We start from the raw sequence: 13841 nt of genomic DNA, 5'->3' as shown, positions 1-13841 counted from the left end.
GAGGATATGATAGGATAGAGGAAAGGATAGGATAGAGGATAGGATAGAGGATAGGATAGAGGATAGGATAGAGGATTGGATAGGATAGGGGATATTATAGGATAGAGGATAGGATACGATAGAGGATAGGATACGATAGAGTATAGGATAGAGGATAGGATAGGATAAAGGAGAGGATAGGATAGAGAATAGGATAGAGGGTAGGATGGGATAGAGAATAGGATAGAGGATAGGACAGAGGATTGGATAGGATAGGATAGTGGATAGGATAGGATAGTGGATAGGATAGGATTGAGGATAGGATAGGAGATTGCATAGGAGAGAGGACAGGAGACGATAGAGGATAGGATAGGATATAGGATTGGATAGGATAGAGGATAGGATAGGATAGAGAATAGGATAGGATAGATGATATTAAAGGAAAGTGAATAGGATATGATAGAGGATACGATATTATAGAGGATAGGATAGGATAGAGGATACGATATTATAGAGGATAGGATAGGATAGAGGATAGGATAGGATAGGATAGAGGATAGGATAGGATAGAGTATAGGATATAGGATTGGATAGGATAGAGGATAGGATTGAGGATAGATTATACGATAGAGTATAGGATAGGATAGAGGATAGGATAGCATATAGGACTGGAGACGATAGAGGATAGGATAGGATAGGATAGAGGATAGGAAAGGATAGCATAGGATAGGATAGAGGATAGGATAGGACAAAGTATAGGATATAGAGGTGGAAGGATAGAGGATAGGATAGGAGATTGCATAGGATAGAGTATAGGATACGATAGAGGATAGGGTAGGATATAGTATAGGATAGGATGGAAGATATTATAGGATAGAGCACAGGATAGGGATGAGGATACGATATTATAGTGGAGAGGATCGAATATAGGATAGGATAGGGGATTGGATAGGATAGAGGATAGGATAGGATAGAGGATAGGATAGGATAGAGGATAGGATAGGATAGAGGATAGGATAGGATAGAGGATAGGATAGGATAGAGGATAGGATAGGATAGAGGATAGGATAGGATAGAGGATTGTATAGGGGATTGGATAGGATAGAGGATAGGATAGGATAGAGGATAGGATAGGATAGAGGATAGGATAGGATAGAGGATAGGATAGGATAGAGGATAGGATAGGATAGAGGATAGGATAGGGGATTGGATAGGATAGAGGATAGGATACGATAGAGGATAGGATAGGGTAGGATATAGAATAGGATGGGATGGATGATATTATAGGATAGAGGACACGATAGGATAGAGGATACGATATTATAGTGGAGAGGATCGAATAGAGGATAGGATAGGGGATTGGGTAGGATAGAGGATAGGATAGGATAGGATAGAGGATAGGATAGGATAGAGGATAGGATAGGATAGAGGATAGGATAGGATAGAGGATATGATAGGATAGAGGATAGGATAGGATAGAGGATAGGATATGATAGAGGATAGGATAGGATAGAGGACAGGATAGGATAGAGGATAGGATAGGATAGAGGATAGGATAGGATAGCAGATACGATATTATAGTGGAGAGGATCGAATAGAGGATAGGATAGGGGATTGGATAGGATATAGGATAGTATAGGATAGATGATAGGATAGGATGGAGGATAGGATACGATAGCATAGAGAATAGGATAGGATAGATGATATTATAGGAAAGAGGATAGGATATGATAGAGGATACGATATTATAGAGGACAGGATAGGATAGAGGATCGGATAGGATAGAGGATTGGATAGGATAGAGCATACGATAGGATAGAGGACATTATGGAGAATAGGATAGGATAGAGGATAGGATAGGATAGAGGATAGGAGACGATAGAGGATAGGATAGGATAGGATAGGATAGAGGATAGGATAGGATAGAGGATAGGATAGGATAAAGTATAGGATATAGGATTGGATAGGATAGAGGATAGGATAGGAGATTGGATAGGATAGAGGACAGGAGACGATAGAGGATAGGATAGGATAGAGGATTGGATAGGATAGAGGATAGGATAAGATAGAGGATACGGTAGGATATAGTATAGGATAGGATGGAAGATATTATAGGATAGAGCACAGGATAGGGTAGAGGATACGATATTATAGTGGAGAGGATCGAATATAGCATAGGATAGGGGATTGGATAGGATAGAGGATAGGATAGGATAGAGGATAGGATAGGATGGAGTATAGAATAGGATAGAGGATAGGATAGGATAGAGGATAGGATAGGATTGAGGATAGGATAGGAAAGAGGATAGGATAGGATAGAGGATAGGATAGGATAGAGAATAGGATAGACAATAGGATAGAGGATAAGATATAATTGAGGATAGGATAGAATAGAGGATAGGATAGGATAGAAGGAAGGATAGGATACAGGATAGGATAGGATTGAGGATAGGATAGGATAGAGGATAGGATAGGATAGAGGAAAGGATAGGATAGAGGATAGGATAGAGGATAGGATAGGATAAAGGATAGGATAGGATAGAGAATAGGATAGAGGGTAGGATAGGATAGAGAATAGGATAGAGGATAGGACAGAGGATTGGATAGGATAGGATAGTGGATAGGATAGGATAGTGGATAGGATAAGATTGAGGATAGGATAGGAGATTGCATAGGAGAGAGGACAGGAGACGATAGAGGATAGGATAGGATATAGGATTGGATAGGATAGAGGATAGGATAGCATATAGGACAGGAGACGATAGAGGATAGGATAGGATAGGATAGAGGATAGGAAAGGATAGCATAGGATAGGATAGAGGATAGGATAGGATAAAGTATAGGATATAGAGGTGGAAGGATAGAGGATAGGATAGGAGATTGCATAGGATAGAGTATAGGATACGATAGAGGATAGGGTAGGATATAGTATAGGATAGGATGGAAGATATTATAGGATAGAGCACAGGATAGGGATGAGGATACGATATTATAGTGGAGAGGATCGAATATAGGATAGGATAGGGGATTGGATAGGATATAGGATAGGATAGGATAGAGGATAGGATAGGATAGAGGATAGGATAGGATAGAGGATAGGATAGGATAGAGGATAGGATAGGATAGAGGATAGGATAGGATAGAGGATAGGATAGGATAGAGGATTGTATAGGGGATTGGATAGGATAGAGGATAGGATAGGATAGAGGATAGGATAGGATAGAGGATAGGATAGGATAGAGGATAGGATAGGATAGAGGATAGGATAGGATAGAGGATAGGATAGGATAGAGGATAGGATAGGATAGAGGATAGGATAGGATAGAGGATAGGATAGGATAGAGGATAGGATAGGGGATTGGATAGGATAGAGGATAGGATACGATAGAGGATAGGATAGGGTAGGATATAGAATAGGATGGGATGGATGATATTATAGGATAGAGGACACGATAGGATAGAGGATACGATATTATAGTGGAGAAGATCGAATAGAGGATAGGATAGGGGATTGGGTAGGATAGAGGATAGGATAGGATAGGATAGAGGATAGGATAGGATAGAGGATAGGATAGGATAGAGGATAGGATAGGATAGAGGATATGATAGGATAGAGGATAGGATAGGATAGAGGATAGGATATGATAGAGGATAGGATAGGATAGAGGACAGGATAGGATAGAGGATAGGATAGGATAGAGGATAGGATAGGATAGCAGATACGATATTATAGTGGAGAGGATCGAATAGAGGATAGGATAGGGGATTGGATAGGATATAGGATAGTATAGGATAGAGGATAGGATAGGATGGAGGATAGGATACGATAGCATAGAGAATAGGATAGGATAGATGATATTATAGGAAAGAGGATAGGATATGATAGAGGATACGATATTATAGAGGACAGGATAGGATAGAGGATCGGATAGGATAGAGGATTGGATAGGATAGAGCATACGATAGGATAGAGGACATTATGGAGAATAGGATAGGATAGAGGATAGGATAGGATAGAGGATAGGAGACGATAGAGGATAGGATAGGATAGGATAGGATAGAGGATAGGATAGGATAGAGGATAGGATAGGATAAAGTATAGGATATAGGATTGGATAGGATAGAGGATAGGATAGGATAGAGGATAGGATAGGATTGAGGATAGGATAGGAAAGAGGATAGGATAGGATAGAGGATAGGATAGGATAGAGAATAGGATAGACAATAGGATAGAGGATAAGATATAATTGAGGATAGGATAGAATAGAGGATAGGATAGGATAGAAGGAAGGATAGGATACAGGATAGGATAGGATTGAGGATAGGATAGGATAGAGGATAGGATAGGATAGAGGATTGGATAGGATAGAGGATAGGATAGGATAGAGGATAGGATAGGATAGAGGATAGGATAGGATAGAGGATAGGATAGGATAGAGGATATTATAGGATAGAGGATAGGATAGGATAGAGGATAGGATAGGGGATTGGATAGGATAGAGGATAGGATAGGATAGAGGATAGGATAGGATAGAGGATACGATAGAGGATAGGATAGGATTGAGGATAGGATAGGATAGAGGATAGGATAGGATAGAGGATAGGATAGGATGGAGAATAGGATAGAGGATAGGATAGGATAGACAATAGGATAGAGGATAGGATAGGATTGAGGATAGGATAGGATAGAGGATAGGATAGGATAGAGGAAAGGATAGGATAGAGGATAGGATAGGATAGAAGATAGGATAGGATAGAGGATAGGATAGGATAGAGGATAGGATAGGATAGAGGATGGGATAGGATAGAGGATAGGATAGGATAGAGGATAGGATAGGATAGAGGATAGGATAGGATAGAGGATTGTATAGGGGATAGGATAGGATAGAGTATAGGATATAGGATTGGATAGGATAGAGGATAGGATAGGAAAGAGGATAGGATACGATAGAGGATAGGATAGGATAGAGGATAGGATAGAGGATAGGATAGGATAGAGGATCGGATAAGGGATTGGATAGGATAGAGGATGGGATAGGATAGAGAATAGGATAGGAGATTGTATAGGATAGAGGACAGGAGACGATAGAGGATAGGATAGGATTTTGGGTTGGATATGATAGAGGATAGGGTAGGATAGAGGATAGGATAGGATAGAGGATTGTATAGGGGATAGGATAGGATAGAGTATAGGATATAGGATTGGATAGGATAGAGGATAGGATTGAGGATAGATTATACGATAGAGGATTGGATAGGATATAGGATAGGATAGGAGATTGCATAGGATAGAGGATAGGATACGATAGAGGATAGGGTAGGATATAGTATAATATATGATGGAAGATATTATAGGATAGAGGATAGGATAGGGTAGAGGATACGATATTATAGTGGAGAGGATCGAATATAGAATAGGATAGGGGATTGGATAGGATAGAGGATAGGATAGGATAGTTGATAGGATAGGATAGACGATAGGATAGGGGATTGGATAGGATAGTTCATAGAATATACTAGAGGATAGGATAGGATAGAGGATAGGATAGGATAGAGGATAGGATAGGATAGAGGATACGATAGGATGGAGTATAGAATAGGATAGAGGATAGGATAGGATAGAGGATAGGATAGGATTGAGGATAGGATAGGATAGCGGATAGGATAGGATAGAGGATAGGACAGGATAGAGAATAGGATAGAGGATAGGATAGGATAGAGGATTGTATAGGGGATTGGATAGGATAGAGGATAGGATAGGATAGAGGATAGGATAGGATAGAGGATAGGATAGGATAGAGGATAGGATTGGATAGAGGAAAGGATAGGATAGAGGATAGGATAGGATAGAGGATAGGATAGGATAGAGGATAGGATAGGATAGAGGATAGGATAGGATAGGATAGAGGATAGGATAGGATAGATGATATTATAGGAAAGACGATAGGATATGATAGAGGATACGATATTATAGAGGATAGGATAGGATAGAGGATCGGATAGGATAGAGGATAGGATAGGATAGAGGATAGGATCGGATAGTTGATAGGATAGGATAGACGATAGGATAGGGGATTGGATAGGATAGTTGATAGAATAGGATAGACGATAGGATAGGGGATTGGATAGGATAGTTGATAGAATAGGATAGAGGATAGGATAGGATAGAGAATTGGATAGGATATGATAGAGGATAGGATAGGATAGAGGATAGGATACGATAGAGTACAGGATATAGGATTGGATAGGGTAGAGGATAGGAAGGATAGAGGATAGGATAGGGGATTGGATAGGATAGAGAATAGGATAGGATAGCGGATAGGATAGGATTGAGGATAGGATAGGATAGAGGATAGGATAGGATAGAGGATAGGATAGGATAGAGGATAGGATAGGTTAGAGGATAGGATAGGACAGAGTATAGGATAGGATAGAGGATAGGATAGAGGATAGGATTTAGGATAGATTATACGATAGAGGATAGGATAGGATAGAGGATAGGATAGGATAGAGGATAGGATAGGGTAGAGGATAGGATAGGATAGGATAGAGGATAGGATAGAGGTAAGGATAGGATAGAGGATAGGATAGGGGATTGGATAGTATAGGGGATTGGATAGGATAGAGAATAGGATAGGATAGAGAATAGGATAGGATAGCGGATAGGATAGGATTGAGGATAGGATAGGATAGAGGATCGGATAGGGGATTGGATAGGATAGAGGATAGGATAGGAGATTGGATAGGATAGAGGACACGAGACGATAGAGGATAGGATAGGATATAGGATTGGATAGTATAGAAGATAGGATAGGATAGAGAATAGGATAGGGTAGATTATATTATAGGATAGAGGATACGATATTATAGAGGATAGGATAGGATAGAGTATAGGATTGGATAGAGGATAGGAGACGATAGAAGATAAGATAGGATAGAGGATAGGATCGGATAGAGGATAGGATAGGATAGGATAGGATGTAGGATAGTATAGGATAGAGGATATGATAGGATAGAGGATAGGATACGATAGAGTGTAGTATAGAGGATAGGATAGGATAGAGGATAGGATAGGATAGCGGATAGGATAGGATGGAGTATAGAATAGGATAGAGGATAGGATAGGATAGAGGATAGGATAGGATGGAGGATAGGATAGGATGGAGGATTGGATAGGATAGAGGATACGATATTATAGAGGAGAGGATCGAATAGAGGATAGGATAGGGGATTTGATAGGATAGAGGATAGGGTAGGATAGAGGGTAGGATAGGATAGCGGATAGGATAGGGGATTGGATAGGATAGTTGATAGAATAGGATAGACGATAGGATAGGATAGAGAATAGGATAGGATAGATGATATTAAAGGAAAGAGGATAGGATAAGATAGAGGATACGATATTATAGAGGATAGGATAGGATAGAGGATACGATATTATAGAGGATAGGATAGGATAGAGGATAGGATTGAGGATAGATTATAGGATAGAGGATAGGTTATGATAGGATAGAAGATAGGATGGGATAGAGGACAGGATAGGATATAGGGTACGATATTATAGTGGATACGATATTATAGTGGAGAGGATCGAATAGAGGAAAGGATAGGGGATTTTATAGGATAGAGGATAGGATAGAGGATATTAAAGGAAAGGGGATAGGATATGATAGAGGATACGATAGGATAGAAGATAGGATAGGATAGAGGATAGGATAGGATAGAGGATAGGATAGGATAGAGGATAGGATACGATAGAGGATAGGATAGGGTAGGATATAGATTAGGATAGGATGGATGATATTATAGGATAGAGGACAGGATAGGATAGGGGATACGATATTATAGTGGAGAGGATCGAATAGAGGATAGGATAGGATGGAGGATAGGATAGGATGGAGGATTGGATAGGATAGAGGATACGATAGAGGATTGGATAGAATAACGATAGGATAGGATAGAGGATAGGATAGTATAGAGGATAGGATAGGATAGCGGATAGGATAGGATATAGGATAGAGGATAGGATTGAGGATAGATTATACGATAGAGGATAGGATATTATAGAGGATACGACTGAATAGAGGATAGGATAGAAAAGAGTATATGAAATACGAATGGATGGGATACAGGATAGGATACGATAGAGGATAGGATAGGGTAGGATAGAGAATAGGATAGGATGGATGATATTATAGGATAGAGGACAGGATAGAATAGAGGATACGATATTATAGAGGATAGGATAGGATAGAGGATACGATATTATAGAGAATAGGATAGGATAGAGGATAGGATTGAGGATAGATTATAGGATAGAGGATAGGTTATGATAGGATAGAAGATAGGATAGGATAGAGGACAGGATAGTATATAGGGTACGATATTATAGTGGATACGATATTATAGTGGAGAGGATCGAATAGAGGAAAGGATAGGGGATTTTATAGGATAGAGGATAGGATAGAGGATATTAAAGGAAAGGGGATAGGACATGATAGAGGATACGATAGGATAGAAGATAGGATAGGATAGAGGATAGGATAGGATAGAGGATAGGATAGGATAGAGGATAGGATAGGATAGGATGGGATAGAGGATAGGATAGGATAGAGTATAGGATATAGGATTGGATAGGATAGAGGATAGGATAGGATAGGATAGGATATAGGATAGTATAGGATAGAGGATATGATAGGATAGAGGATAGGATACGATAGAGTGTAGTATAGAGGATAGGATAGGATAGAGGATAGGATAGGATAGCGGATAGGATAGGATGGAGTATAGAATAGGATAGAGGATAGGATAGGATAGAGGATAGGATAGGATGGAGGATAGGATAGGATGGAGGATTGGATAGGATACAGGATACGATATTATAGAGGAGAGGATCGAATAGTGGATAGGATAGAGGATAGGATAGGATAGGGGATTGGATAGGATAGAGGATAGGATAGTGGATAGGATAGGTTAGAGAATAGGATAGGATAGAGGATAGGATAGGATAGAGGATAGGATAGGATAGAGAATAGGATAGGATAGATGATATTAAAGGAAAGAGGATAGGATAAGAGAGAGGATACGATATTATAGAGGATAGGATAGGATAGAGGATACGATATTATAGAGGATAGGATAGGATAGAGGATAGGATTGAGGATAGATTATAGGATAGAGGATAGGTTATGATAGGATAGAAGATAGGATGGGATAGAGGACAGGATAGGATATAGGGTACGATATTATAGTGGATACGATATTATAGTGGGGAGGATCGAATAGAGGAAAGGATAGGGGATTTTATAGGATAAAGGATAGGATAGAGGATATTAAAGGAAAGGGGATAGGATATGATAGAGGATACGATAGGATAGAAGATAGGATAGGATAGAGGATAGGATAGGATAGAGGATAGGATAGGATAGAGGATAGGATACGATAGAGGATAGGATAGGGTAGGATATAGATTAGGATAGGATGGATGATATTATAGGATAGAGGACAGGATAGGATAGGGGATACGATATTATAGTGGAGAGGATCGAATAGAGGATAGGATAGGGGATTGGATAGGATAGAGGATAGGATAGGATAGAGGATAGGATAGGATAGGATACAGGATAGGATAGGATAGAGGATGGGATAGGGGATTGGATATGATAGAGGATAGGATAGGATTGAGGATACGATAGGATAGAGGATAGGATAGGATAGAGGATAGGATAGGATAGAGGATAGGATAGGATAGAGGATAGGATAGGATAGAGGATAGGATAGGATAGGATAGAGGATAGGATAGGATAGAGGATAGGATAGGATAGAGGATAGGATAGGATAGAGGATAGAATAGGATAGAGGACAGGATAGGAAAGAGGATACGATAGGATTGAGAATAGGATAGAGGATAGGACAGAGGATTGGATAGGATAGGATAGAGGATAGGATTGGATTGTGGATAGGATAGGAGATTGGATAGGAGAGAGGACAGGAGACGATAGAGGATAGGATAGGATAGAGGGTAAGATACGATAGCGTATAGGATATAGGATAGGATACGATAGAGGATAGGATAGGGTAGGATATAGAATAGGATGGGATGGATGATATTATAGGATAGAGGACAGGGTAGGATTGGATTGAGGATAGGATCGGATAGAGGATAGGATAGGGGATTGGATACTATAGAGGATAGAATAGGATAAAGGATAGGATAGTGAATAGGATAGGATAGATGATATTATAGGATAGAGGATAGGATAGGATAGAGGATAGGACAGGATGGAGGATAGGATAGGATAGAGTATATGATATATGATTGGATGGGATACAGGATAGGATACGATAGAGGATAGGATAGGGTAGGATACAGAGTAGGATAGGGTGGATGGTATTATAGGATAGAGGACAGGATAGGATAGAGGATGCGATATTATAGAGGAGAGGATCGAATAGAGGATTGGATAGGGGATTGGATAGGATAGAGGATAGGATAGGATAGAGGGTAGGATTGGATAGCGGATAGGATAGGATAGAGTATAGAATAGGATAGAGGATAGGATAGGATAGAGGATAGGATAGGATAGAGGATAGGATAGGATAGAGGATAGGATAGTATAGAGGATAGGATAGAGGATAGGATAGGATAGAGGATAGGAGAGGATAGAGTATAGGATAGGATAGAGGATAGGATAGAGGATTGGATAGGATAGAGGGCATTATAGGAAAGAGGATAGGATATGATAGAGGATAGGATAGGATAGGATAGAGGATAGGATAGGATAGGATAGAGGATTGGATAGAGGATAGGATAGGATAGAGGATAGGATAGGATAGAGGATAGGGTAGGATAGAGGATAGGGTAGGGGATTGGATAGGATACAGGAGCGGATAGGATAGAGGATAGGATAGGATAGAAGACAGGAAAAGATAGAGAATACGATAGGATAGAGGATAGGATAGGATAGAGGACAGGATAGGATAGAGGATAGGATAGGATAGAGAAAAGGAAAGGATAGAGGATAGGATAGGATAGAGAATAGGATAGGATAGAGAAAAGGAAAGGATAGATAATAGGATAGGATTGAGGATAGGATAGGACAGAGGATAGGATAGGTTAGAGGATGGGATAGGATAGAGGATACGATAGGATAGAGGATATTACAGGATAGAGGATAGGATAGGATAGAGGATATTATAGGATACAGGATAGGATAGGACAGAGGATATAATAGGATAGAGGACAGGATAGGATAGAGGATGGGATATTATAGAGGAGAGGATAGGATAGAGGATAGGATCGGATATAGGATACTGTAGGATAGAGAATAGCATAGGATAGAGAAAAGGAAAGGATAGAGGATCGGATAGGATGGAGGATAGGATAGGATAGAGAATCGCAACGGATAGATGATATTATAGGATAGAGGATAGGATATGATAGAGTATACGGTTATTATAGAGGATAGGATAGGATGGAGGATAGGATAGGATAGAGGACAGGATAGGATAGAGGATAGGATAGGATAGAGGATAGGATAGGACAGAGGATAGGATAGGATAGAGTATAGGATAGGATAGAAGATATTATAGGATAGTGGATAGGATAGGATAGAGGATAGGATAGAGGATAGGATAGAGGATAGGATAGAGGATAGGATAGAGGATAGGATAGAAGATTGGATAGGATAGAGGATAGGATAGGATAGAGAATCGCAACGGATAGATGATATTATAGGATAGAGGATAGGATATGATAGAGTATACGGTTATTATAGAGGATAGGATAGGATAGAGGATAGGATAGGATAGAGGATGGGATAGGATAGAGGATAGGATAGGATAGAGGATAGGATAGGATATAGGGTAGGATATTATAGAGGATAGGATAGGGTATTGGATAGTATAGGATGGAGAATAGGATAGGATAGAGAAAAGGAAAGGATAGAGGATAGGATAGGATAGAGGATATAATAGGATAGAGGACATGATAGGATAGGGAATAGGATAGGATACAGAAAAGGAAAGTATAGAGGATAGGATAGGATAGATGATATTATAGGATATAGGATAGGATAGGATAGACGATATTATAGGATAGAGATAGGATAGGATAGAGGATGGGATAGGATAGAGGATATTATAGGATAGAGGATAGGATAGGATAGGGGATAGGATATTATAGAGGATAGGATAGGATAGGATATAGTATAGTATAGGATAGAGAATAGGATAGGATAGAGGAAAGGAAAGGATAGAGGATAGGATCGGGGAATGGATAGGTTAGAGGATCGTATAGAATAGAGGACAGGGTAGGATAGAGGATAGGATAGGATACAGGATAGGATAGAGAAGAGGATATGATAGAGGATAGGATAGGATAGAGGATTGTAACGAGTCCGTTTCCCGGCGGATCTCGTGACAACGGATTCCTCGCGGCCGGATTTGGCTCGCCGTGCCAGGGTTCACGCAGGATAACGCGAGGGTTACGGCGGGACGCGGACGGTCGGGCACGGGTGATTAACGACACGAGTATTCCAAATGTTCGTCACTGTCCCGGCTTCGCGTCTCGGTGGTCGGCGGCCGCGATTCGGGTCTCGATCGCTCGGCGTTCGGGGCCGTACGCGGCGGCGTATCCGGACCAGGGTAGTTTCGACGGGCGGAGAGCCCGTGCCCCAGGGCGGCCGGCGAGGGGCCGGCTGCGGGTGGTTCGCTCTCCGTGGGTGTGTGGGCGGAAGCGGAGGTATCGGGTTAACGGAGAAGTAAGGTACTCACTCTGGATCCGGTCCTCGATCGCTCGGCGTTCGGGGCGGCTCTCCAGATGAACGGGCACGCAGCGGCGTAGGTCGGTGTTCGCGGGTCGCGAATAACTCGTCACACTCGAGGTTATCAGATCCGCGGTAAACTCGTACTCGCGAAACTCGGCGGGCGGTTTCTCGGCGACCGAATGGCGCTGGTCGATCGTATCCGGGCGGTCGATATCGGCGGCAGGTGAAACGGTTCGATGCAACTGATCGCTATCGCGGCGGAAAACCAAAGAGACCGTTTTCCGGTCCGTCTCTCTCGTCTTGCCGGGCGAGGGGGTGCGGTGCGGTACGGTTCGCGGCCGGCTTTTCCGGTGTCGTCACGCATCCGGCGCGCCGGTGTCGCATCATGGCGGGTTCCGGTTCCCGCCAAGATCGGTTCGGCGATGCGGGGCTCGCGGGGGGCGCTCGCGGTTACCGGCGGATCTCGGTATCCGTCGGTCGTGTTCGGGGGCTCGGATTCGGGCGCGTGCGGTCAGGAACAGGCCTGGCGCAGCCAGGTCTGTTACACCCCCCCCCCCTTACGTCGCGGCGGCGAGCGCGAGACAGTCTTTTTACTTCAGCAGGACGGGACCTTACGTACTAAACCTAACCTAGCTTAACCTAACGCGGGGCTGTACACTTAGTTTAACTTAACCTACGTGGGCGCTGTACACTTAATCTAACTTAACCTACGCGGGCGCTGTACACTTAATCTAACTTAACCTACGCGGGAGCTGTACACTTAATCTAACTTAACCTACGCGGGCGCTGTACACTTACTCTAACTTAACCTACGCGAATACTATACACTTAACACTACTTAACCTATCCCAACACTGTACACTTAACACTACTTAACCTAAGCAAACACTGTACACTTAACACTACTTAACCTAACTTAACCTAGGGTATGGCGTCCGTTCACCCCCGCCGGGGTGACGTCGCGGGTGCCCCGTGGGGCCACGTCCTCGCGCACCTCACGCACTGTCGTGGCCGCGTCCCGGTTGGCGTCGACGGCGTGGTGGGGCCGGCTCGGCCGGGATCCGGACGGCCGGCGGGCGGCGGATGCAGCGCGTC

The sequence above is a fragment of the Halictus rubicundus genome, unplaced genomic scaffold (genome assembly GCF_050948215.1).
Source record: "Halictus rubicundus isolate RS-2024b unplaced genomic scaffold, iyHalRubi1_principal scaffold0101, whole genome shotgun sequence".
In the NCBI taxonomy this organism is placed as follows: Eukaryota; Metazoa; Arthropoda; class Insecta; order Hymenoptera; family Halictidae; genus Halictus; species Halictus rubicundus.
The sequence above is the reverse complement of the archived record's forward strand: the minus strand, read 5'-3'. Positions refer to the sequence as shown.